This window comes from Serinus canaria, chromosome 2 (genome assembly GCF_022539315.1).
Source record: "Serinus canaria isolate serCan28SL12 chromosome 2, serCan2020, whole genome shotgun sequence".
NCBI classification, from domain to species: domain Eukaryota; kingdom Metazoa; phylum Chordata; class Aves; order Passeriformes; family Fringillidae; genus Serinus; species Serinus canaria.
Window position 1 is genome coordinate 126667681 of NC_066315.1, and position 25219 is coordinate 126692899.

The 25219-nt window shown below is 40.4% G+C and overlaps 1 long non-coding RNA gene across 1 annotated transcript; it reads right to left on the reverse strand.

The window, feature by feature from the left end:
- Positions 1–9309: 9309 nt before the first annotated feature.
- LOC127059337 (uncharacterized) lies at positions 9310–11314 on the reverse strand. The gene is made up of 2 exons (XR_007777036.1): positions 11185–11314; positions 9310–9747 (listed from the first exon to the last, which is right to left on the reverse strand). It is a non-coding gene; the product is annotated as an uncharacterized LOC127059337 (long non-coding RNA).
- Between the last annotated feature and the right edge of the window lie 13905 nt (positions 11315–25219).

Consider the following 25219-nt stretch of genomic DNA (forward strand, 5'->3'; position numbering starts at 1 on the left):
ACAGGACTTTAAGAACATTAGTGTTGATAGGGAATCACATGAAGAAGGGCTGTGTGTTCTTTTTGATCCTGTTCCTCTCTCCTCCAGAGATGATGTAAATATAAAAATGCCTTATAGTTCTACTTTAGTGGAATTATACAGAAGGAATGAGAAACAGGGTAGAGGGACTAGGTCTGTGCATGGAGCCTGCTCCCTCTGACCCCAAACCCATTCCATTCATGGCAACCTCCGTGCACCCTTTCCTGCACTTGAGGGCAGCTTTTCCATAACAGGAAGAAGGAACCTGTGATGCTGGAAGAGTCAACCTTGCACACAGTAATTAAGATTAGGGTGTTTGCTAAATACAAAGCCTGTGTAGAGAGCAGATCTCTGTAATAGGGCACACAGCTTAGGCAAGTAGGAGTCCAGGTGCATGCTGTTTTGGACTTCTGAAAGCAAAGATTTCCCAATGGTACCTCTTAGCACGTTCAACAGAGACAAAATAGCTGTGTTGAAAAATATTTAGACATGTTGAAACTATTTATTGACTTTGAGACTGACTTAAAATGCTCGTATATTGATACCCAAAAGCATGTGTTTAAACTGAAGTTATTTAGTAAACCTGGTTCAAATTATATCATTAGATAACATCAGAAAGAGGTTTCCAAACTTGATCTTTCAAAGACTTAGCAGCACACAGGTGTTACTCATATAAGTAGACATATTGGTCTGCCCTATTTGACTGTACTGTGGTCAAAATTGTTACTCTACAGCCAATAAACCCCAAAAGAATGTTGGAAATAGTTCCATACAACATTATTAAACACACAGAAAAGGTAGACATGTCACTGATAGACATTTTCAGGCAAAGACATTCACAAAACCTGAAGGCATACAGAAATTTCCATAGATATGCTCTATAGCTCATCCCTTCTTCAGTTCTTTACCTGGATTTAGAGTTTGTTTCTGAATGTGTTTGTTTGGAGGTTTGAGCCATCTATAGCTTCTTAATCTTTATTGTAACAATTTCAATTTTACCAGTTTTCACTGGGCACAATTTTTTTTTCAACTATCTGTCTCTTGTGTACTTTCCATTCTCAAAACACTGTATAAGCATTTTGTGTTGGATATATCGCCTCCAGCTGTCCCTTGAAGCACTTAAAATTGCCTTCATAAAATATGTGTACTGTAAATCAAGCATATAGTTCCTTTGAATGAATATTCTCCAAGTCATCAGGCAAAACAGGCAGTTTGCAAATCCAGGTGTTGCTTTAGAAAATAAACACATCAGCAGCATATCAAAGCCCAGGAAGAAGTTCTCAGCCTCAAAATGCAGTCTTTTCCCCATTATTGCTCCCACAATAACAGAAATGATGATGTGAACCATTGTGTTGTGCTGCTCATTCCCTGATGTGCAGTGCCAATTCAGACACCAAGTTGAGGTATTTCAATTTTTTATTCTGGTTTGCACAAAGTAGGGACATAACCCACAAAAGGCTGGCTCCCTATCATCAAGACTATGCATTTTAACAAACAAAGGCATCAGCGCTCACTGGTTACAGATTATATATTTATTTTATTAATTAGTACTCAAATTCCTATAAGTTTATCTCTTGCTCCTCATGCTAATTAGTCTGCATGAGCAGTTCTTCCCTTCAGTTGAGTCTGGGGTCTGCTTTAAGTAGGTGGTCAATGAGTCAATGGTCACAATCTGTCACTGCCAGAATTGCCTTTCCCCCAGTTACCACTGAGTTCTGCTGACTTCACTCCTGGTGGCTCTCATCCAGACAGCCCATTCATCTTGGGATTGTCTTCTTTTTTTCTTAAAACAAAAGATTAGCCAAGCATACAACATTCACAATGCAATTGCTTAATCATAACTGTCCAGCTAGAGCTACTGGGAAACAACTAAAAAACAAATTGCAAAGTTTGATTCAAATCTTAGGCCACTCACATCCTGGAGGGCTTGATATCATTTGTAGAAGTCCTTACTTGACCAGAGAATTTCTTCTTCATTGAAAGAGCTCCTTAAAAGCTTTCTAGAGCATTGAACTAGCTATCTTTGTAAAGCCTCTGAACAATGTTTGCTTTCTTCACACTTCTTGTGATCACAAATAAAACAAAAGGGTTAAATAGTAAATATAGGGAGCTAGTATCAAAACTGGAATAAAAACTGGATTTTTTCCCTATTATACATACTTCTATTTTTGTGGGTACTTTTTTTTTTAATCTTAAAAGATATAAAAAGGATTTTTTAAGGTAAGTTTGTGCAGCAGAAAGAGTTCCCAAAATTTTCTTCCTATTTTTCACAATTTTATTAGCATATTCTGAAGTCACTCTTTCAGTGTTGTGTTCCTTCATGAAACATTTTTAAATACCTAAATGCCTTATACTGCTCCATGTTTAGAAAACTTAGCTTTGTCATTCTGCATGGTTCCAATGGTAACACTTATGATCCTTTATTCTGTTTCCAGTCACTAACAGTGGGAAGTTCATCCCATTTCCCTTCCTCCTCTGCCTTCTTCCTGGCATTCTGCCTGCAGCCATGAAGTAGCAGGTGTGTATTATCAAGCAGTTACACCAGTTGCTTCAGGCATGCAGATCTCTTCAAATTACCTTCTTCATGCCCCTCATCAGCTGTTGCTGCTTTATCAATTTACTGTCAGATGGGCAGCAGGCACTAATTCTAATCCAGGACCAGCTGAGATGCCATTCTGTTCTTACAGCAGCACCACCATAATATTCCTTACCGGAAACTGGATAACCGAATAAGATTAAAAAAAAAATAGTTTAATTCTTTATGTGTGTTGTTGATATCTGTCAAATAATACAGGAATCATTTAAGAGCAAAGGAAATATTGAAGAGCTATTATGCACAATTTTTAATGTGTTTTGAATGAAACTCCACATCACTCCAGCAAAAATTTGCCTTAATATGAAGTATTAAGTATTCCTAATTTTCTTCTTTAGGCATCAAGATCTTCCAGATTAGTCTCACATCTAGCAAGACATACAAAAATATTGAAAAGTTTTGCTATAAAATGCATTTTCAAAATTTTTTTTTTCAAAAAAAAAATTTTTTTGCATTTTCAAGTGTAAATTCTACCTCACCCCCTATACAATGCAGAAAAATTTCCACAAAATAATTATTTGATAAGAAAAAAAAAGACAAAATTTATCATTTGGAGTTGACTGTGTGTGATACTTTATAACTTGAGCAAATAGTTACAGTGTCTGATGCTAATGTTACCCTCCAGTACAAAGACCAACAAAGTGCACCCAATATATGTACTTTGATGATAGTCTCTGACACACTATATACTCTGTAGGAATTAATATGGCTGGAGTAAGACTCTGGCATGACCATGGTACCTCTGTATGAGCCTTTCCATTCCACAGTGACTAATTGCAATTGTAAAAAAAGGATATGGTGCCTTTTTCCTTGACCTGTGAAGCTACAGACTTTTTCTGTATCACATACCTTGACCTAAGGTGTCAAAAGAGAGCTGCTGGATTCCTAGAGAAGCCTTTATGTCGCCACAAAATCAGATGTTAGGAATTTTCTTCTAGATCTCCTTGAAGGATAGACATGCACACCAGTAATGACAGAGACATAAATTACCTCTAGTCTGAATCCATGGACAAACTTCACCTGCTGTCACTAAGGACCTGTACTGCACTGAGGAGCACTGGCATCCAGTGTGCAGAGATCCCAGACTGTGAGGACTTGGTTCAATATAGGTAACTGTCCTGGTTTTAGCTGGGATAGAATTAATTTATTTTCAGAAGCTGTTACAGTGCTGTGTTTTGGATTTGATATGAGAGTGGTGTTGATAACACACTGATGTTTTGGTTCTTGCTAAATTGTGTTTATCTAAGTCAAGGACTTTGATTTTGTTAATGGGCTTTTGGTTTGGGGTTTGGTGGGTTTTTTTGCTTGTTTGTTTGGTGAGTGTTTTTTGGGGGGAAGCAGTTAGGGTTGGTTTGTGGGTTTTGGTTTTTTTTTTTTTTGGTTGGTTGGGTTGGGATTTTTGGGTTTTTGGGGTTTTTTGTCTAATGCCCTGCCAGAGAGGAGGTATGCAAAAGAAAATGGGAAGGAGCATAGCCAGGTGATCTGAACTGGCCAAAGGGATATTCCACACCACAGAGCATCATGTCCGGTATAGGAACTGGGGGGGTTACACAGAAGGGGGGACCAGTCAGGGTTCAGCAAGGGGGATCTGGCAAGGGAGCAATTGTATTGTGCATCATTTGTACATCCCTTTTTACTGTCATTATTACTGTAATTTACCATTATTACTGTGTTTTACTTTGGTTTTGATTATTAAACTGTTCTTATTGCAACCTGCAAGTTTTACTTTGATTCTCCTCCCCATTCTACTGGGCTGGGAGGAGAGAAAGGGCTTACTATGAGCACTGTAATTTAATTGGCTAATTCCATGGAAAATTGTGTTACAAATACAAGCTACTTTTCTCACTAATGCATGGTTATTATGCTAACAGAGGTTGACAAGTGTAAAAATGGATGACATCTTTCTTATTTGAATGCATAGCATTAAAAAGTTTTTTTGGGTTTTCATGTTTTTGTGGTTGATTTGTTTTGCAGTAGCTAATGTTCTTTCTTTCTTTCTGAAATATTTCATGAACTGTCTAATGAAGCAGTTCTTTAAAGAAATCAGAAAACTGGCAAGAAAACTGCATGTGAGGTGTTAAGTTTATGTTGAGAGCAAAAATTTTGTGTATCTTGGGTGACTGTAACACCTTTAGTCTTTATGATTTCACCCTATTGTTTCCTAGTTGCCCCTCTCTTTAAAAGTTGTCATGCTCTTTAAACTTTCAGCCCTTCAGATGCCTCATGTTACTTCACTGGTAACACTACTTCACTACTTCTCCACTCCATTTGCTGGGCAGAAGGCAGATTACATTTCTTAGGCAATACCTCTGAAGATTGCTTCAGAATTAAGACAACTGATGATAAACTTAGTTTGTAGTGATAAAGTCAGTCCCAGTAGGGACTGATCTTAACCCAGGACACTTCCCAAGAGATATAAGGAAGCTTTTTGCAAACTTACCCTTTAGAGACACACCAAATTGAGGAACAACTCATTGCACTGACATTTGGAATCCACAAAGCATTTATTTTTTATTGTCTTGATTTTTTAATACCATTTTACTTATTTAAGTTTAAGCAGCCCTTTCCCATCTTTGTTGTTATTCCTTTATTTCAGAAATTACAAATTGAGTCTATTCAAGATAATGGAGTTTCTCAGGCAGGATTTTCCTTTGGGAAGTCCATGGTGACTACTCCCATATATGTTCATGTTCTCAGAAGACTTTATTTGTGATGTGTATCTTTCAGATAACATAAAGAAAATATTTATTCAGAATATATTTTTACTTTGAATAAATTTCTTCCTCATTTCTCTGCTACACATTTCTCACAATATATTTTCTGGTTCAGTACATATACCATGATCACAGAATGTCACTAGTGGACAGCAAACACAAACAGGGCTGGATCCAACCCTTATCTAGATCTGGGGACTGTGTTGTGTGTGGGGCTTCACACCCTGTGTCTGTACCCATGTGCATGCTGGAAGAGGCTAAAGAAGGATGGACCAGGAGAAGGTTAAGGGTCATGTTGCCTTTCTCCCCTCCCTGCCTCTTCCTTCAGGGTATTGTCTCATCATTAGGAGTTATTTCTCTAAACAGATAACTAATTGGAGGAGGGAAATTAATAAAATTCTATACAACAAGTAGTTACATAGCTGAAAAATTGATCTGATTCAATAGGGCATTACAGTAGCTATAGGAGAAATTCTCCTCCTTGGTATCAGATTTTGCATGTGCAGAATAGGAGACACAGAAGCAGTCAGGCTTACTTAGCCTTCAGTGTAACAGAAGGCTGCTTCAACAACAGGGCTGATAAAGTAGTTGTAACTCTGCTGCATCCAATTACAAGGTTTCTAATTATCCAGAATTATTTAGGATTTCCCCAAGGAGTTAATTTTAGAGAGTACCAGAGATTGTCTTTAAAGACCTCTTCTAACCTGTCGCACTTAAAAGCATTCCAGCTTCTCAGATGTGCTGCTCAAGGGAGCTCTTTCTACTTTATTGGTATCCACTAGAGAAAAATAAGCAACAGCCAAGTCATAAAAAGGTTGGGGTTTATTACTTAACATTACAGCAATTTGCTGTTTCTAACCTCGTTGGGAAATTGCAGGGAGGTGAAGATGAGTGGATGAGCTGATTCACTGGGGAGTATGATTGATTGATGGTGGGAAATACTGACAAGTACCAAAGAAGCACACAGGAGAAACTTCAGCAAAAGAGAGAGCTTTTATTTTTCCTTTTTTTTTTTTTTTTTTTTTTAACAAAAGCACCCAATATCTTTATGCTATCCTTTGATGTGCACAATTTTGATGAGGTTATTTTCAGAGCACAGGAAGCTCTCCTTTCTTTGGGAATGTGAAAAGGCTGTGCTTGCCACCCCTGGAAGCAGCTGTGGGATTCACAATTCACCCAGAACTGCTAAGAAAGTAGATTCACATATGTAGCCTTTATTTCTTTCTGTTAACATAAACCCAGCTGTTTTGAAGTAGTTTGTTAAGACGACTTAGACTAGGTCACCTGTGGCTGGTGGTGGATGTATAGCACACCTGAGTGGATGCCAGCATTTAGTTCAGAGCACAGTACACAAATAAAGCCCCAGAATATTTCCCCATGTTTCCTGCCCTCCCACAGACTGTAACTGTCTCTGTGGTTTGGAAGCAGAGTTGAAGAGGGAAGCTGTGATTTCAAAGCAACACAACAGGAGGGAAATGATCAGAGTGGTGACAGGGTCTGCCGTGCCTGCTGTCCTAGGGGAGAGTGATGGAATTGCTCTGCCCTTGGCAAATACTTGCAAATGCAGCACATGGATCTGCAACAGATCTCCACTGTGTCTGCCACAGCAACTCTGCTTTACCATGAGGGTAAGAGAAGGAAAAATTGGTCAACTAGAGGGACAAACTACGGAGACAAGAGACTTTTTCTTTCTCAGAGCTCAAGCAAGAGGAAACCATAGCAAGGGAGTAAGAGGGAGAGGAGAACCTCACTGAGGGAAGTCAAGCAGCCTGCCTCTAACAGACCTTTGCTTTTAGGGGAACTCAGGACATGGGTAAATTTTTTGGCTCTTCCTCATTGTTGACATATATGGGCAGTTAAAATCTCCTTTAACATACAGATTATCACATAAACATGATCCTCCTTTTTCATATTGTTTGGAATTAAATTTAAACATACACTGTACTAGCACAGCTAATGTTGCTACCACAGTGGTTATTTTTTATTTCCTTTATTTCTGCAGCAACACAATTTGAAATTAAAAGAATTAACATGACTTTAAGACAGAAGAACCTTCTGTAAAGGAAATAATCTCATCAGGCTTCTGAACTGAACTAAACAGTCCTGTTTAAGTGCAGAGGAGACCAAAATTAGTATGTGCAAGAGAGCCTGCACTGCTAATCCAGCTTCAGGAAAGGGGAGCATTTATTCCTGGTGTTTACTTCAGACATCACTTTTCAGCCTAGGTAACCAAAAAAATTATTAAAAAAAAAAGAAAATAAGGACTGTATCATCATTAAGATTTTAATTAAAGAATGAGAAGGGTTAAAAATAAAACAGAAAATTCTTCTTCTTTTTTTACTTCCTGAGCATTTATTAGGCAGCCAACACAGGCCAGCTTCTGGAAAAACACTTGTTTAACAACTGGATAAAAATCAAAAGATATATTTGAAGGACATTTCTTTGGAAGTTCTCTTCAGCATGCAGTAAGGCTCCTGTAAAAATGTTACAAGCCAGTCAATCTAAAGATGCCACGTGTCTTTTAGGAGAGACTCAAAGTGAAACTAATCTGCTTAGGGCCATCATGACCCCACAATAATGTATATTGTCTGTCCTCATCTCATGTTCAGAATACCACAGTCAGATTTTCCTAGAGAGCATGTTATTAATCTTTGCCCTTTATAATAAACTGTTGGTTTTATCTGTAGTGTATACAATATGAGCCCAGGATCCTGTCAAATACTCATCTTTTATGGAATTCCCACAGCCCAGCAACATGGAGTGGGAGTTTCTTCTGAGACTGAAAAGATGTCCATTGTGATTTCCCTTTGCTCAGGAGAAGGAAAATGCAAATAACTCCAGAGAAAGAAGTTCAAATTGCACAGACCACAGTACTCTGCATGTGACCAGCTGTGTGCTGGTTTCAGGCAGGCAGTTGGATGGATGCACACACTGCAGCAGGTGAGACTCCCTCCCACGTGGCTCTGCAGGTGGAGCTCTGTCAGTTCCTGAATTAGGCCAGGTTTCCTCTTGGGAAACCTCAGGAATTAGCAGCTCTAATTGCATTACTCAGAGAAATTTTGGCCATGGTGAGCAGACATAGCCACAAATGAGACCTTGATGAAAACCTATCTGTCTTTTGCCCATCTCCAGATACTTCTTAGCAAGTTTACCCCCTCTAAGGAGATATAATTTAGCAAAATTATAGCTTTTTATAGCCTGTATAGCTTTATACAGCCAGCTTGAGGACCAGGCACTCAAGGAAAAGGCAATAGGAATACTTAGAACTGGAGAGCCTAAGAGAAAGAGCAGTGCAAATACCGCCAAAAGAAGGGCTTGTGTTTTATCTAGATTCTCTTGCCATTTATACTTAAAATAATCTGATTAGTTCAGGTTATTCAGCACCTGGAATGTTTCCTTTGCTGCTCTCCAAAAATAAATTATTAAGCTTTATTCTTTCTGCTAGAGGGCATTGGAAAGGGAAGCTGTGGAGAAAAAGAGAAGAGAGTAGGCTTTTCTCTATTGAGCAATACTCAGAATACTCAACATGTATTTATAATGTGTTTATAATTTCTAAGTACACCTACAAGCCTACAAGAGATCAGAATTTTGGGCCCACAAACATGAGAGAATTCAGGAGCTGTTCAGTCAGAAATGATGGGAAGAACATGTCTCACAAGAGTGCCAAAAGGTGAGGATTGCTGCACCCTGGTCATATCCTTAGCAAAGGAGAAAATGAATATTTCTATCATTTTGCCCCTGATTAAGTATTAAGTCTTAAGGGAAACAGAGTGCCTTAATGCTGTTTTCCTGCTCACAGAAGATATTTCTATGCATAGTTCTGTTCATATTCACTGCTATGCCAACAAAAGTGCATAAAATTCCTTTCCACTGATGTTTTTTTTTCAGAACCTCTGCCAAACCATGGGGTTTTCTTTTCAGTGTCAATGTACAGTTTGAGAGACTATAAACTGTAGTTCCTGCAAGATACACACAAAAGCAAAGTGAAGAGAGGAATAAAAATCTCTTGGCAGCTTTGATGGCAAAATTGTCTGTACAACAAGGAAGTATAAATTCTTTTGTTCTTTTCTTTTAAGTTTCTACAGCTGCCAAACTCATCCTCTGCTAAATTTCAGTATTTCAAAAATGCAGTGACTTAACTCCAAGGGGTTTTGCTGATGAACTGAAATTCCATCCCTCTAGTTTTGAAGCTGACTTTTCCAAACCAGCTTATGCAGCCATTTTTGTACCTGGCTGCAGAGGTTCTCCCAGTTCCAGCCTCAGACACTGTCTTCTGTATGCAGTCTTTCTTCATATTCACTTCCTTATCCAATCAAGAGCCACTTTCATCCTTCAAACTAAAGATGGAGGTGTTAATTAGTACTAGTTAGGTTAATCCTTTTCTAGTATCTTCTAGGTAGACAAAGGACTTGTCAGTGGAACCTGGGAAAAGGAAGGGGGAAGGAAGAAGAGGAAAAGAGAAGAAAGAGTTATTTGGGGAAGCCACTTCATAAGTACCAAGGGTACCTCTGATTCCTATTTCTGAAGTACCAAAGCACAAACTTGCATTTACACCTATAAGTCTGATTGAAACCAGTACAGCTGCCAAATCATTTGGCTGGCTTGGGGAAATTTCATAGGCAGTACTCTCCATTATACTCTTGTTTCCTCATGTGATTTACATTCTCAGTAAAGTGAGCAGAAGGAAAGGATCACTGAGTTAAAGAAAGAGAAAATCTCCAATAAGAAGGAGAACTCAGTTCCCACTAATAGTGTTAATTGATATATAGTGAAAATGAATTAACAGTTACCATCTTGATAATTAAAAGGTAATTGTCTAAACCTGTGGCTGTAGTGTAACTGGAGATGTGCTAACACAACTGAAATTTGTGCAAATCTCATCAGCAACTAATCACACCCTTCTTCTCTATAGGTTTGCTTGAATTTGCTTATTTTGGAAACAAAGCAAAGCTTTAACCTCATTTGTTAAAACTGTATAGGCAGCAGAACTAGCCAGTGTTTTACTCTGTCCCATGACCTACTGGTAAAGTTTCCAGAATCAGCAGATTTCCAGGTGCAGAAGTTTTGACTGGTGGCAATATACATGATGGAAGTGACTCATAGGTTGTAAGATTAATAATGAACTACCTAGCTCTGATGTGTGTCCCAGTAATGTATTCCAGTGGTACATATTTAGCATTTTACACCAGCACATCTCAGTGAGGTGGCCGGAAGGTCACCAGCATTAAACATGTGGCAACACAGTCAGGTTCAGTCAGCATTTACAATAATCTAGATCTAGACTGACATCAGTATTAAGACATCAGCAAGAGTGAGAGGGAGATCAAGAGCACTTGGCTTTTCTTCTGGAAAGACGCAGAACAAAAAACATGGCACTACCTTTCCCACAAAATTTTACGTGTGCAGAAGTGATGGAAGCATGTAGGTACTAATTCATAATCCTTAGAATTAATTTCTAAATTTTCATATTGTATCCACTGAGACTCTCAAATTATTTTTGTTATAACATCACTCCAATTATAATATGTAGGGAAGTTCTGACTCCTTGAAAATTGTGCTCATTCTGAATGAGAACAAAATCAACTTTTTATAGATTCTTGAAAGACAGTTTCGAGAGGAGATGCTGCTTCAGGAAATTTGAAATACATTACCCTAAGATAATTAACTAGTAAAAAGGTTTGAGTTTCAATCATGAAACAATTTATTCTGAAAAGAATCCAAATTAATCTCACTGATATTATTAAAATGCGTTTCAATTCTTTTATCATAGAATTTCATGAAAAGCAGTGCATTTTTCAGATAGTTTAGTTTTTAATGAAGCTTCATTTCCCAAAGGAGAAATTAAAATAAATTTCTTACCTTTTTAACTTTATCCTTTGTTTTCTTTCTTTTCATCTGACACAATTACAAAAATGCTGGACAGACTCTTGCACCACTACCACCTCCACTACCACTACCACAGTTTCTAGGCATGAGTCTCTTACTCCACCTGTCAGTACAAAAGTGTATTACAAGACAGACATTACAGCTCTATGTATTTTACAGATGGAAGGTTGTCTAAGGTTAAATATTGATACCAAACTATAGTGGTAACTGCTATAAACCTACAGCACAGCCCAGCTTTAATCTAGTTTTTCATATTGGAAATGAGTGCTGGCTAAATGAGGCCCTTCTGCTTTTAAAGAGGTGATCAGAGTGAAATGGGTAGATTAGGAAAAGAAGCTTATCTAAAAAAATTAGGAGGGAGGAGTAAGGCCTGAAGTTGAAAAACACATAGACAGTATCTCAATTAACAAGAAAAAGCTTTCCAAAGAATGGATGTACTTGAAGCATGGTAAAAAAAAATTAATTGGTTCTCTTGAGGTTAATAGGGAATTAGAGGGAGGATGGAGTCGCACTGCAGACCTGTTGTGTAATTTCTCTGCCTGCTTTTACAATTGAAGTGGTTGGAGATTTGCTTTAGCTGGAAGCCCATTTTCACAAACACAAAGAAAAGAACTAAGAAATAATGCTCAGCTTGCAAGACAGGCAGGACACAGCAGGGCCAAAGGGAGTTGAAGCAAAAGATCTGTGGGTGGGAAACTGTCAGAGGTAACTAGTGACAAATATTTGTCAGGCTGGTTTTGGTTGATTCTAAAAGCAACAAAGGATCTGAAGGACAGGGGAAAAATGTAAAACAAATACCAATATGAGAATCAAGGCTTATTTGCCAGAGATTAGCAGACTTTTATTACTGAGCACACATATGAAAATCTGACCTTTGGCAAGGAGATGTAGTTAGACAGTGCCTGCACACTGCAGGCAGCGTGGCTTTCCCCCAGAGGACAGCACGAGAAGCAGCAGGGGCTGAGGTGCTCTGGGGTTATAATGAGGAGACCAGAACATTCTGGGCAGATGTCACCTGTGTAGCAAATATTCCCTTTTGGGAGGAGAAGAAGGTGCACACACTCTGTGCAGCTCAGGAACCTCACCAGGTCAGTGAGACAAGTAAGATCTGGCTCCAGCCTCTCTAAGTCCACGGTCTTCTGCATATGTACCTTTGCCCCTACTCCAGATAGCCCAGAGTTGGCAGAGGAGTTATTCCCAGGCTGCATGGGGCTGTGGTAATGTTCCTTTACTAAGGGCTGCTTTAGTGTCTTTGGCATGTCTTACACATAACTTGCTTCCTTTTCAAGTGGGATCCACCTGATAAATACTTCTGAATACTGTTTAACTGCCTTGTGTTCCTCATTGTTGGCAACACAAAACAAGTAAGGCTGGTAAATCTTAGCTATTAATTAAGGCTATGCTGAGAGTCAAGGACTGTCATAAATACCCACTTTATTGCCACGTGCAAAAAGCTAGGAGAGTAGTGCAGACTATTTGAGGTACAAATCATGAAGGGAGAATTTATATAACTCATCCACCAGCTATCCTTAAATTCAGCATTGATTTTCCTCTAGTGCATGCCACCTCCCAGGCAGACTCCTGTTTGCTGAGCAGGTAGGCAGGATAGCCAGGGCCAGGATGGACCATCCTGTGCTTTGCTAAGTGCAAAGCAAGAAGGTTTTTAGGAAGGAGGCTGGCATGGGAATAACAGGACTGCAGAGGCAACTGAAGGGAAAGACGACTCTGGACCAAGACCCTGGGGCTACGAGGATCTCATCTCTTAGAGATAAAAGAGATCTCAGCTGGGTTCCTGTGAATATTTACAGAAGTAATAATAGAAGGGGAAAATTACATCTGCTACACATCTCCATAAACGTTCTTCTCTCTGCAAAGGTTTCAGACTTTAAATCGTTGCTCAGTCAAGAAACTGGAATTGCCTAAGAATAATCATATTGACAAATCAAAGACAAATGGGGAAATTATTAAATCTGTCATATTTTTAATTTTTATGCATTATAGCCACCACAGGATTTCATATTATATTCATCAAAATTAAACCTCCCTCCTTGTAATCTCTTCTGAAAATAAATCCCTTTCTACCTTAAGAGACAGAATCAGGAGCTAACAGCTTTGAGTTATTAAAGATGCTGCAGTTAAACACAGAGTGCTCTTCAGCAGACAGGAGTGTTCAACAGACCGTGCCAGCTTCTGCAAACACTGCCCATCTCTCTCTCTCTCTGTAAGCACTTTCCCTGCTTTAATTTGTGGCTTGCAGGAATTGATAGCCCATTAGTAGGTATCTTTGGTCATCATCCTGTTAATAGCTTCCATGGTTTAATCAAATGCACGACAAATGCTACTAACCCTTGTTAATTCCAAATTCTTATCCATGAGAAAGGCTTAGTGTGGGCAATGCTGTTTGTGCAGATGGAGTCTGTACATGTATGCATTTTATTTCTGCTGCTCTCATTTAACCTGTTCACACCCTCTGAATTTTAGGAATTGAAATACAAAATGGAGGGAAAGAAGACAAGATGGGGACCAGATGTGACTGGTAAACCTCTTTCCATGCACTGCAGCTTTCTTAAGATTAAACAAAATTGCTGAATCTCGTGCAGAGGGAAATAGGAGACTAGCTTTGCACAGCTCTTGTTTTAATGACTTGTTAGGCAGGATTCAGAATTTCTGAAGTGTTCCATGTCAGAAATTCACTGGCAACAAAGATGCAAATAAAACAAAGAATGTTATTCAAACCACCTTCATGCTGTTTCATCATATGACAAATTGATTTTTATCTAAATGTGCTAAGTTCAAAATGAGTTTAAATTAATACAGGCATCGTGTTTATTCTCCAAAATATAAATAATATAAACTGTTTTCTAAAAAAAGTAACATATATTTTGTGTCCATTTTACATGTTAAGGTGGAATATTTGTCAATGTCATTTTTATGTTTTAAAACTTCTGTCAAATCATTTTTCACAAACACCTTTGATGTTTATTATTTTAGTTCTGAGCAAATACTTTAATGTGGAAAGTTGGAAAGATTATTCAAATATTATTATTCTATTCAACTAATTCTGGTTTAGAGAGATCAGAAGGCATGTTTGCTGAAAATATACTGCTCTAACACTTCAATTCGGACAGACTGAAGAAAATTACCTAAAGCTTTTGGTTACACAGTATAAGGCTGTAGTGTAAAAAATAAAATGTAAAATGAAGGGGGAGTGTTTGTCTCCTGGCAGATTTGTGTTCAAAGGGGAAAACAGAGCGTGCCTGCAGCCTGGGTCATTTTGCTAAAAGGTGAAAACCTTTAGGATTTTGTATGCTTTTTACAGCAAAATTGCACCAGATGAAAAGAGAAAAATAGCAGATCCATGAAAGTTAAGACAAGATCAGGTACTGAAAATAAAAATCTTAGAGCCACATGCTGTTCTGACTCCATAGAAGGGCCCACGGTGTGCAGAGCACTTGCCCCTGTGGCCAGAGGACAGCCAGGGGCTGTGCCCAAGCCACCCAGCTGGGCAGGGGAGAGCCCTAGTTCTGAACCCTTTGCATGAGCTATTCCTGTCCTGATTTCTCCAGAGAAGCAGCATTTCTGAAGGCTGTAGCTTGTGCTGCACCTGATCTGTAGATTAATGGAGTTCAGCAATCTCAGCTGTTAATCTCCCGCTTTTCAGGAACATAATATGTATACTTATTTACACTTGCATTGCTACTCATGAATGTATAAGCAACTGTGAAGGGAACAAAAATAAAAATAAAAAATGAGACTCATGGGAACTCTGATTTCTGATTAGAAACACTGCACATCTCTTATAATTTTGGCTCACAGAAGTTAATAGAAAATGACATCAAAGGCAGCTTGTGTTTACCAATGGTAGATCACGCCAGACCAAGCTTCTTTGATGTGCTGAGAGATCTGAATAGGAAATGCAGATCTCATCTATCTGAACTCCAGGAAAACGTTTAATGTGTTGTCACTTGGGACCATATCTGCCAGATAAATGATAAAGGAACTCACAAGAAAAATGGAGAAATGCATGAAGTTTGGAACAAGACAGATGACAAACTGATTCTGTTGAAAAGAAAATTCCTATGCCGGAAGGAGATTAGTAGTAGAGATTCTTGGAGGTTTGGGGTGTGTTAGCCATTTTCTGTAACAGCACTTACACTGTTACTCCCCCCTCAACTTGATATGTTCCCGAGGGATTTCCCTACCAGGTGCTCCAGGGCTGCTCAGCCTGTGAATGCAGTGCTGCTCTGGACCCTGAGCTTTGTTACTCAGCCAGTGTTACAAGGCAGTTCCCTTCCTTCCTCCAGGGCAAATCCTCTGCTGGGCTGCAAGTGGATATGCTCCAGGGAGGGCTTCAGTACCCAGAGGCCTCCCACTTCCCTTCAGCATGGACACTTTCAGGAGAGTTTTCAGGGCTGCACAAACACCACAAAATCTTCTAGACTCAAGTCCAGTTGACAGCACTGCCTGGTCACCTGCAAGCTCATTAAGAAAGTAAGTTCCTGTGCTGAGCAGAAAGAACCAATAAACACAGAAAGAGAGTTTTCATCCCTACTTTGTTACTTTTAATTGATATTGGCATGAGGTGACCAAGCAGAAGGCTGCAATATCATTCAGGAGGATCTAGGGAACTTTAGGGCATGGAGTCAAAATAGTGCGATGATCTTTCATCACATATGTTGTAAGATCCTGCCCCTCGGACCTGCAATTAAATTTGTGTTGCAGACTGCAAGTGAACCATTTGAGGAGATGATGAACAGGGATTTATTTTCAAAGAAACAAAAGTATTGTCTCAGCTCCTGGAGCATGTCCAGCAGAGGATGAAGATGATGAGGGGATGGAGCACCTCACTTACGAGGAAAGGCTGAGAGAGTTGGGCTTGTTCAGCCTTGAGAAGAGACAACTGAGAGGGGACCTCATCAATGTCTATCAGCATGTGAAGGGAGGGTGTCAAGAGGATGGAGCCAGGCTCTGCTCAGTGGTGCCAAGCAAGGGCACAAGAAGCAACAGGCAGAAAATGTTGCACACGAAGTTCCTGTGTATGAAGAAGAAATTCTATACTGTGCAGGTGACCTTTCTGGAACAGATTGCCCAGAGAGGTGATGGAGTCTCCCTCACTGGAGATACCCAAGAACCATCTGGACACAATCCTGTGCCATGTGCTCTGGGATGGCCCTGCTTGAGCAGGGAGGTTGGACCAGGTGACCCACTGTGGTCCCATCCAAACTGACCCATTCTGTGATTCTGCACTTATTTTGGCAAAGAGGTCAGGACAGATTGATGACATTTTCCAGGTGAGCCCTTTCTGGAAGGTGGCATAAAACCCTTGTCCCTTACTTTGAAAAAGAGAAGCAAATGAGTACCAGTGCACAGAAGCAGACATGATGCAGGAGCTCACAGCTTCTTTAAATGAGAGAACCATTAAAAAGTTTAACTTAATTAGCTCAGCAGAATCAAAGCTGGCAGAAGAAACAATTATTCTCTGTAAAGCTATCAAGACCAAACCTCAGGGAAGGAAAAGGGCTTTTAGCTGACACAGCAAGACATGGAAATAACCTGGCCATGAATGTGTTTAGTCTGGAAAATAGCAGGGAGGATAACTACCAGGAAGCAGGGTTGTCTCTCAGTAAAGGGAAAAAGAAGCATATGCAATTTTAGGACAGCAGTTATTAAAAATATGGAAGGGCCACCTGGAGCACTACCATCCTGCAGCAAGAAAAAAAAACATGAGTAGTCAAAAGGCAGTTCTTGTTTGCAGCTGGACATACAGAAGCCAAAGGGATACCAAATTGCATGGCAGTTAAGTATGAAGTGCATGGCACTTCACTTCCAAATGGGAGAGACTGCTCTCAAAGCAGTATGCTAGTGCTGGGATTAAAAGGCCAGTCCTACAACAGAGCAAGCAATTCCTTGCTTATGACCCCTCCTCAGGCTTATAAGTGAAACTGGAATAATACCTATCTGGCCCTTTTTGGACCCACCTCCTCCTGCTCCTAAAAGCAAAGAATGAAAAGACTGGCAAGAAGAGCAGCAAGCCCACAATAAGGAACTTCAGCCAACATTCAAATCCAAAGCTGAAGCTGAATTGCAATGACAGAGGGTTGGTTATAAATCCTCTGTGTTGGAAAAAAAATGCAGGATCCTATAGAAAATCTTACATACTTTTGCTATGAGTTATTGAAACTCTAGGTGGGAAATGAACGCAATTTGAAGATTAAAAGACCTCTGGACATTACCACAAGGACATCCTGACATGCCTTGCCCTCTGTTCCTGCCAACCAGTAGCCTGCAGACCTGAAACATTGTTTTGGGCATGTGTTTGTCTGTGAAGCATCCTCTCCTTAGAGGAGAAGAGCAATTGGGCCACTGCTTAAGGGGGTGTCATTTGAGCCATCCCCCCTTGGCTGTGACTGAAGACAAGCTGTTGCACTTCTGATTAATTCCCAAAGTGAAACTCATTACAAGCTTTATGCAGACCACAAGATGGCACAGATGCAGTAGCTACATAGAACTGCATGAGGCAGCCCAGCATGAACAGTTTAGATATAAAAATTAAGATAGAGTATAATATCAATTTGGAGTTGGAGTGGAGCAAAAAAATGTCCTATTTTGATTAAAAAACTCTAATTTATACATGAAGGACAGTGTTCTCTGAGCCTTTAAACAACAACAGTGCTGAAATCTTTTATTTACCGTAAACAACTGCCTAGATATTTAGAATTAAATAACTGAAAGCAGAAATTACTTTTGAACAGGGTAATCAGTTTTGTTTGAGATCTAACAGGATCTTGAGATTTTAGATTCTTTTCAGTCAAATGGTACAATCATTATAGAATGGCTTTTGATTATCTATTTTCTTAAGCTTAATTTTCTTAAAATTCTTTAACACCAACAAAGCCTGTCTATCCTACAGACAATTCAATTTACAACCATTTTCAATTTTTGAATATCAAAAGAGTTTGAGAACAATCCCTAATTAGATGTCACATACTGATGACCTTTTGAAAATAGCCTTTTGACACAACCACAAGGCAATGAATGCACTCCATGATACAATAAAGTTAGTGATATGGATTTATAGGTTTCACATTCACTGCTCTGAAAGCATGTCCCAAGGGACTGGACAGTATAGGAGTACTGTCTCCAGGATATTTGCTTTTTTTATCCTTTAACTACTGAGGACATTGTTTGAGGTGAAGAGAAGCAGACTTATATCAAAAACTACTCAGGAAGGAGGAATTTCATTACAACTCTGTTACTGATCTTTTAAGCAAAAAAAAATTGTGGTTGATGTTATTCACCAGTGAATTTTGTCATTTGTCTTGCAGCTGTTAAGCATCCAGCATAACAGACTGATATTCCATGATTAAGATTTCTAGGAACATCTGCAATAAAAATATTTACTTTCTATCTATGTGCTGCCATGTTTGTCAATAATTTTCACAAATTTCAGAGGTTTTAGGAGGTCCCTTTATGGCAGAATAATTGAAAAGTAAACATAAAGTCATCTAAATACTGGTATGTACCTAGATATAGATATAGCATATATATATATGCACCAGAAATATCTAGATCTAGTAATCTAATCTATATCCAAAGAGAAGAAAAGTAATAACTTTATTATTTAGTTCTGTAGTAAATCAGAATTCCTGATTAGCATTCAAATGCAAAACTGGCATTTCAAATTTGCTACATTAAACTGTTCTCTGACTTGGACAGTGAGGAGACTCACAGAAGCCTGTGGGGGTTTTTTTAGTATGATCTGACACTTTAATTAAGTTTTGGTATTTGGGTTGACAGCCTTCCTCATGTAAGTAACTGGGAAATGCCTATGACTGTTTTTGCTGTGCCTGGGGTAATACTTATAAGGAATATCCTAGTGAGTGATTTGTACAATCAGTCTCTGAAAGTTTAAAAGTGAAACACATACAATATCCCTGTCATTTATTGTACCCTTTGATGATTGTGTTTTGGCTTTTGTAGAGAATACACATCCTAAAATCTTGTTTTCAGTTCCCTGTTTGTGTTGCAGGGAGTGACCATGTTCTGAAATCATACACATATCTGCAGAGTTTTGTTTTCCTGCCCCTGTCTTTATAGGTAAATGCACTGAGGAGCCTTGTCTTCTCCAGGCTGAACAGTCACAGCTCTTTTTGTCTCCCCAGGCCAGCTGGAGGCCAGTCACTAAGGTGGGGCAGCACAGGGACCAGTACTGGGACCAGTACCACAGAACATCTTCATTAATGGCAAGGATGATGGGACAGGGTGCACTCTCTGTTTGCAGATAATTTGTGGATCCAGGGGCTCCTAGGTGTACCAGTGCTACTAAATTCTTTGTCTAGGACCCTACAGAATATGGCCAGGAATTAACCTAATTGTCTTTGGGTTGGGATAACACTGGGGCATTGAGCCAGGCTCACAAGTCTGGCACCAGAATAATGGGATTAGTGGGATATGTCTGTCCAAATCACTTACTGTTACACTCCATCTCAAATCCCATCTGTAAGGAGAAATCCTCTGGGAGTATTTTAGGTAGAATTTCTCCAAATAAGCACAATGTTGAGAAGCAAGCCAAAACTTCAACATTCGTACCCAGAAATTATTTCAGTTTCTCATACAGTGTTGCATTTGGATAGAAATTTCTCCAAAGCTATGCTCTGTTTGGATTAAGGCTTTTGATTCTGTAAAACAGCAGAAGTGATTCTTCATTTCAAGAAGACATCTATTAATTCTGATATTAAATATTTAACTATTAATTGTATTAATTATTGTTAAAATCAAGAACAGATAAAATCACATCTCTCCCTCCTGTTTTTACATTTATTTGCATTATTCTCCTTAGCCTAGGACTGGCCACGACAACAGCTGGAGAGCAAACAGTACTTGGCACTGAATTCTCTGGCAATATAAAATTGCTAGAGACTTTTTTTTAATAGATGGTGATGTGTTTGCTTTTTCTGCAAGAATTCAGTTCCCCCCAAAGATACACTGAAAGCAAAACAGAGTCTCATCTACAGTTGCAGCAATATGATCAAAACATAGTCAAAAAGGCCTTGAAGAAAACTTTGCTGTCCTTGAGGTAAGAAGCAGCAAGAGATGTTCCACTAGGCTGTGAGTGCTGCCTGGCTGGGGAGAGGGGTTTGCCTGCTTATTCTGAGCTGTCAGCAAGACTGCAAGAGATGAAATCACTGAGTTGGGGTAAGCCAGGAGGTCATTTCAGACAGCAGAATTTCAACAACTGACAGGGATTTTCAAACTGAAAAGCAAAGAAAAGAGCTGGAATCATCACATGAGGTGCTGTTTCATGGGAGATATCTATCTGAGGATCAGCCTGGGAAAGGTAAGGAGAAAATTCTTTGGTTCAAAAAACCATTGGAAGAATACAGTTTTTCTTTAAAAAAACTCTCAAACCTAGCTACAGCAATGAGTTTGGGATAATCTTATCAGATCCATGATCTTTTTATTGGATTCATGTAATTAAATCCTGGTTGAACAGGAAGGACAGTGGCCTACACATGGTAAAATATTTGGGCACCTAAAGCAGAGCTCAGGCACGGAGGTTTTGCCAAAGTCAAAACCATGACTCGGTGTCACAGGTCTCAGACACTCTCCCAGATTGCTGTACTGTCTATTATAAGTGTATATGTGCTCATTTCTAGCCTGGGGGTGAGGCACAAGGCCTTTGGCATTTTTCTCAGTGACAGCCACAGTAACAAAATATGTTACACAGAGGTTGCCATTTGGCAGGAGGGCACGTACACAGGGTAGAAACTGTAGTTATTTACATACTCCAAGTAGCCTCAAGAGCTCAGACTCCTAAAAGTATTCCGTAGTCAATTGCTCCTTCTGAGCTCTCAAAGTCAAGGACCATTAAGACTGGAATTAGCTCTTTGTGGGAACCTCATTCCCCATCTTCAGCTGTGTGGGAAACTGTTCTTCCAGGCTTGATAAACAATGAGTGACTAAAGTTTTGCAATACAAATAACCTTATGATTCCCCCACTTAGGGGGAACAGAGCAGGAATGGATGGACTGCTCAGGACCATTGCTTATACCTGAGCCTTACAGGTACTGTGAACTGAGCTTCCTTGGGTTTGGTTTAATATCTGTCATGGTTTAGAAACAGTACTTCCAATTCACTGTCCCCTCCAAGACTTTCCAAAGCCACACACCCACTCCCCTTTGCCCTTCCTCCCTTCCCCTTCCCAATTTACTGGGATGGCATTGAGAATTGGAGGCACTAAAGGCAAAGATCATGGGCTAAGGTAAGAGCAATTTACTGGAAAAATAAATGAGATAAGAAAATGAGCAGTAACAGCGACAATACTGATGACAGAGGTTATAAGAAAAGAAACAACTCACATAGGGTAAAAAACCCAGTAATAGAAAACACTATGTTTTCTCAATATGAAGGAATCCCTTCTCCCTGAAAAGGTGTCACTGTCCCCTGCCCCCAGCAATGACATGAGGTGGTTCAGAATAACCTCAGTGCCTTAGCCATGTCTCCTCCCAGCTACTGCAAAAATTTAACCCTGTCCTGGACAGAACAAGGACATTATGAAATCATTTTATCTGCAGACTAACAATAGCAGTTTTCTTCTACCTTTTTTTTTTTTTTTTTTTGTGGGAATGTTGCAAATGCAAAGAATAAAAGTACAATTTTTTTACTGAGCTTTCACATTGTTTTGCTTCTGACCCTTATGCTTTGATCCTCTCTTTAATTCTTTTTCTTAGATCTGATGAGTAAATATCTGCCTTATCCATCCAGTCTCACAGCAGGCTTTTTCCCAACATGAGCCATAGCTGCAGCTGGGTTCCCCTTTACCCTCCCTCCTCCCCCTTGGCCAGGGGTGCAAACCCTGCCTCAGTAAGGCACCCTGCTGCCTCCACAAATAGCCAATTGTTTTGAGGCATTAACCTCTAATATATCAGTTTTTCACAGTGGCTTTGCATTGTATTTAGGCTCCTGGTGGTTTAGGAAAGAGCTCCAGTCCATGCAGACTGCATTCAGGCTCACCTGCTGGTGTTCATCCCTGTTGTCTGCACTGGCTTGATACTGAACTGCCCTGTGGCTTCAGTACTGCCTTTGTCTGGCTTTCCTTTGCACCACCAGGTGGACATGGGACCAGAGGGAAAGGAGGAAAGCCATGGGAGCAGACCCAGGCCTTGTCCTGGGAGGGATCCCGATGAGGGTCGAGTGAACTGCCAGAGCCGGGAACCTGGAGGTGATTTTCATCTGATTAACTATTCCTAGCCACACACTCCTGCATAGGTGCCTGACCTGTACATCCACCCTTGCTGTCACTGGCACAGTTACCATATATTATTGAGGAGGACTTACTTTTCCATCATGAGAGTCCAATTCCTAGGAACACCGAGCTGCAAAGATACTGGGTCCTGCCCTGGGCCAGATTAGTCCCTGTGTGAGACACAAAGGGAAGGAAAAGAAAGGTGGCCTCTTGCTTCCTCTGTTTCTGCCCCGTGGCAACAAACATACTAAATCTGAATTTTCTCTGTTTTTACTTTATGACCAAAAAAAGTTATGAGGGAGCAACTAGAGGGGCAGCATTTGAGTACCCAAACCAGAGGCTGGTTGGGAGTTGGCCTTCAGAGTACCAGACCAGATGGTCAAACCATGACAAAACAACAGGTTCTGAAAGCTGAAGGGGGACTCTGTATAACACTGACTCAGCCCTTTGGATACATACCAGTCAGCTCCTGCAGGGAAGAAAAAAGACCATAAAGCAGATCCATTCCCTTAGCCAAGTGCAAATAGTACTGTTCTTCTGCTGGAAAGGTTATATTTTGGCATAAACATTACACAGTGTTTTTCCTGTCAGTTTGAGGCCACACACATAGAGTATGGAATAATGGAGTGGTTTAGTAACTTGATTAGACACTTGGGCAGCTTGCATTTCCTCAGTAAAAAGGAAGTTTTGCTGTTTATCTATCTCAGCACCGATGCCTGTTGCACATCACAGTCCACTGCACAGTAAGTGGAAGGTAGCTCTTGCTGCCACCTTGAATTTGTTTGTTTTTCCCAGATTAAAGGGCAAAATCATTACACACTGGCTGACCAATTCATTTCACATGAGCAAAGATGCTAGTAAGGTACCTGGTTTCTAAATAAAAGTTTAATGATTTGACACACAGCAAGAAAAAAAAAATACAGGCTCTTTTAGGTTTTATCCTCAGACACACACGGAGCAATTTTTATTTTTTGTAAGAGGAGGTGAGCAGCATAGGTCTGTGGCTGCAGAGGGGAGCATGTCACTGAGTGCTGACCTTTGCTAACCTCACCTGGGCAGGTCACAAAGCCATCATCCTCCCAGTGAGGCAGTGCCTGTACTCCCACATCACAGGGCACCAACAGCAGCATCCCCCTCTCCTCACGTCTTCTTGCTCAGGGGGAAATCATTGAATGGATATGAAACTGAGTAAAATTCAGAGCTCTGCTTCTGCTCGTGGCATTAAAATTGAGATATTGCTTCAGGTAATTTTAAAGCAATAAAAAAATTATCATCAGTAAGTTTCATATATACTCTACTCACAACTTTCTTATGTAATGAAAGTCCTATGAGACATTTTTGATTCTTATGTTTTAATTTTTACCATAAAAATATCAAGATGGAACAATATTTTTTCTTACAATCTTGAAGGAAGATTTCTCTAGACAAACAAAATATTCTTGGTGAATGTTAAGGCTAGTCAAAAAGGAAAGATACTGGGTCTTCATCAGAGGTCTTTTCATACCAAGACAGAAATTAGTCAAAAAGGTAAATATGTAAATTATTAATGTTGTTGCTATAAAAGTTAACAAAACCAAGCCTCTCTACAGTCTAAAGAAACTTGTTCTTATTTCTATTTACCCCCCTGACTCTTGAGACTACCTTTGGAATTTCTTCTTTCCTTTCTCTGGAAAAAAATATATTCCCATATTTCCATCATAAAAATCAGATTAAATAAAAGCCTTTCAGTATTATTAAAACGCAAAAATAGCCTGAGATGATCTTTCCATCTCTTTTTTAAAGCCATCTTTATGAATTGAGATAAAATTTGCTCACCCTGTGAAATGCCTTGTCTTTCTTTGCCTCTATTCCATCTCTCAGGTTTTCCTCTGAAATGTGGAAAGGGAGGTGGGAGAAGCAGAAACTTTCAAGTCACACCACGGCCGAGGCTCTTCATCCATGAAGGTGTTTTAAAACAAAAGTTTCCCTCTAGTATTTGTTAAGAAGCATAGTATTGATACAGTAATCACTAACTGCAGAGGGATATAGTCTATCCCACTCTTGTAACACACGCGGTAAAATTGCAATGCCGTCTGCTCGTGCTCTGTGGTGGGATCACAGAGTCACACCCCCGTTACACGATGGCCATGCGAGAACTTCTTGGCTCGGGAGTGGAATGGCTCGGAGGGAGCTCCCTTCAGAGCTGCTTTCCTCTGACCCCGCCGAGCCCGCTCCTGCCCCATCCCACTGCTCCCCGCTTGCTTCCTCGCAGGAGCACCAGCGCCCCGCGTCCCTGCAGCCCCTGGTTTTCGGCCGGGCCACTTTGAGGGGTATATTCTATTCAAGCATCATCTAATTATCAAGCCCCAGCGCTTTTGCGGAGCGCAGCTGTTGGCGGTGCCCGCAGCGCGGTGTGGAACGCAGAGCCGCCCGTCCTCCCCTGCACTGCCGGGACTTCATCTTCGGAATGGGCTCTCCTGGCTTTCCTGGGAAAGATCTCCCTGAAGCGACTGTGCTGAAGGGGGAGGCAGCCAAAACGACCGTGCAGACGGGGACTGACAGACCGCAAGAGCCAAGTTTCCTTCATGGAGCCAACGCAAGTGTGGCCAGAGCCCTCCCTAGGGATGCAACAGGGCGTGTGCCCCGCACGGCTCCGGCCCTCGCTGGGCCGGGTTCCCGGGGCCGGGCGGGTTCCCGGGGCCGGGCGGGTTCCCGGGGCCGGGCGGGGCGGGTGGGCGGCTCGGCCCCGCGGGGACCCGGGCCCGGCCCCGGGCGGGCTCTGCG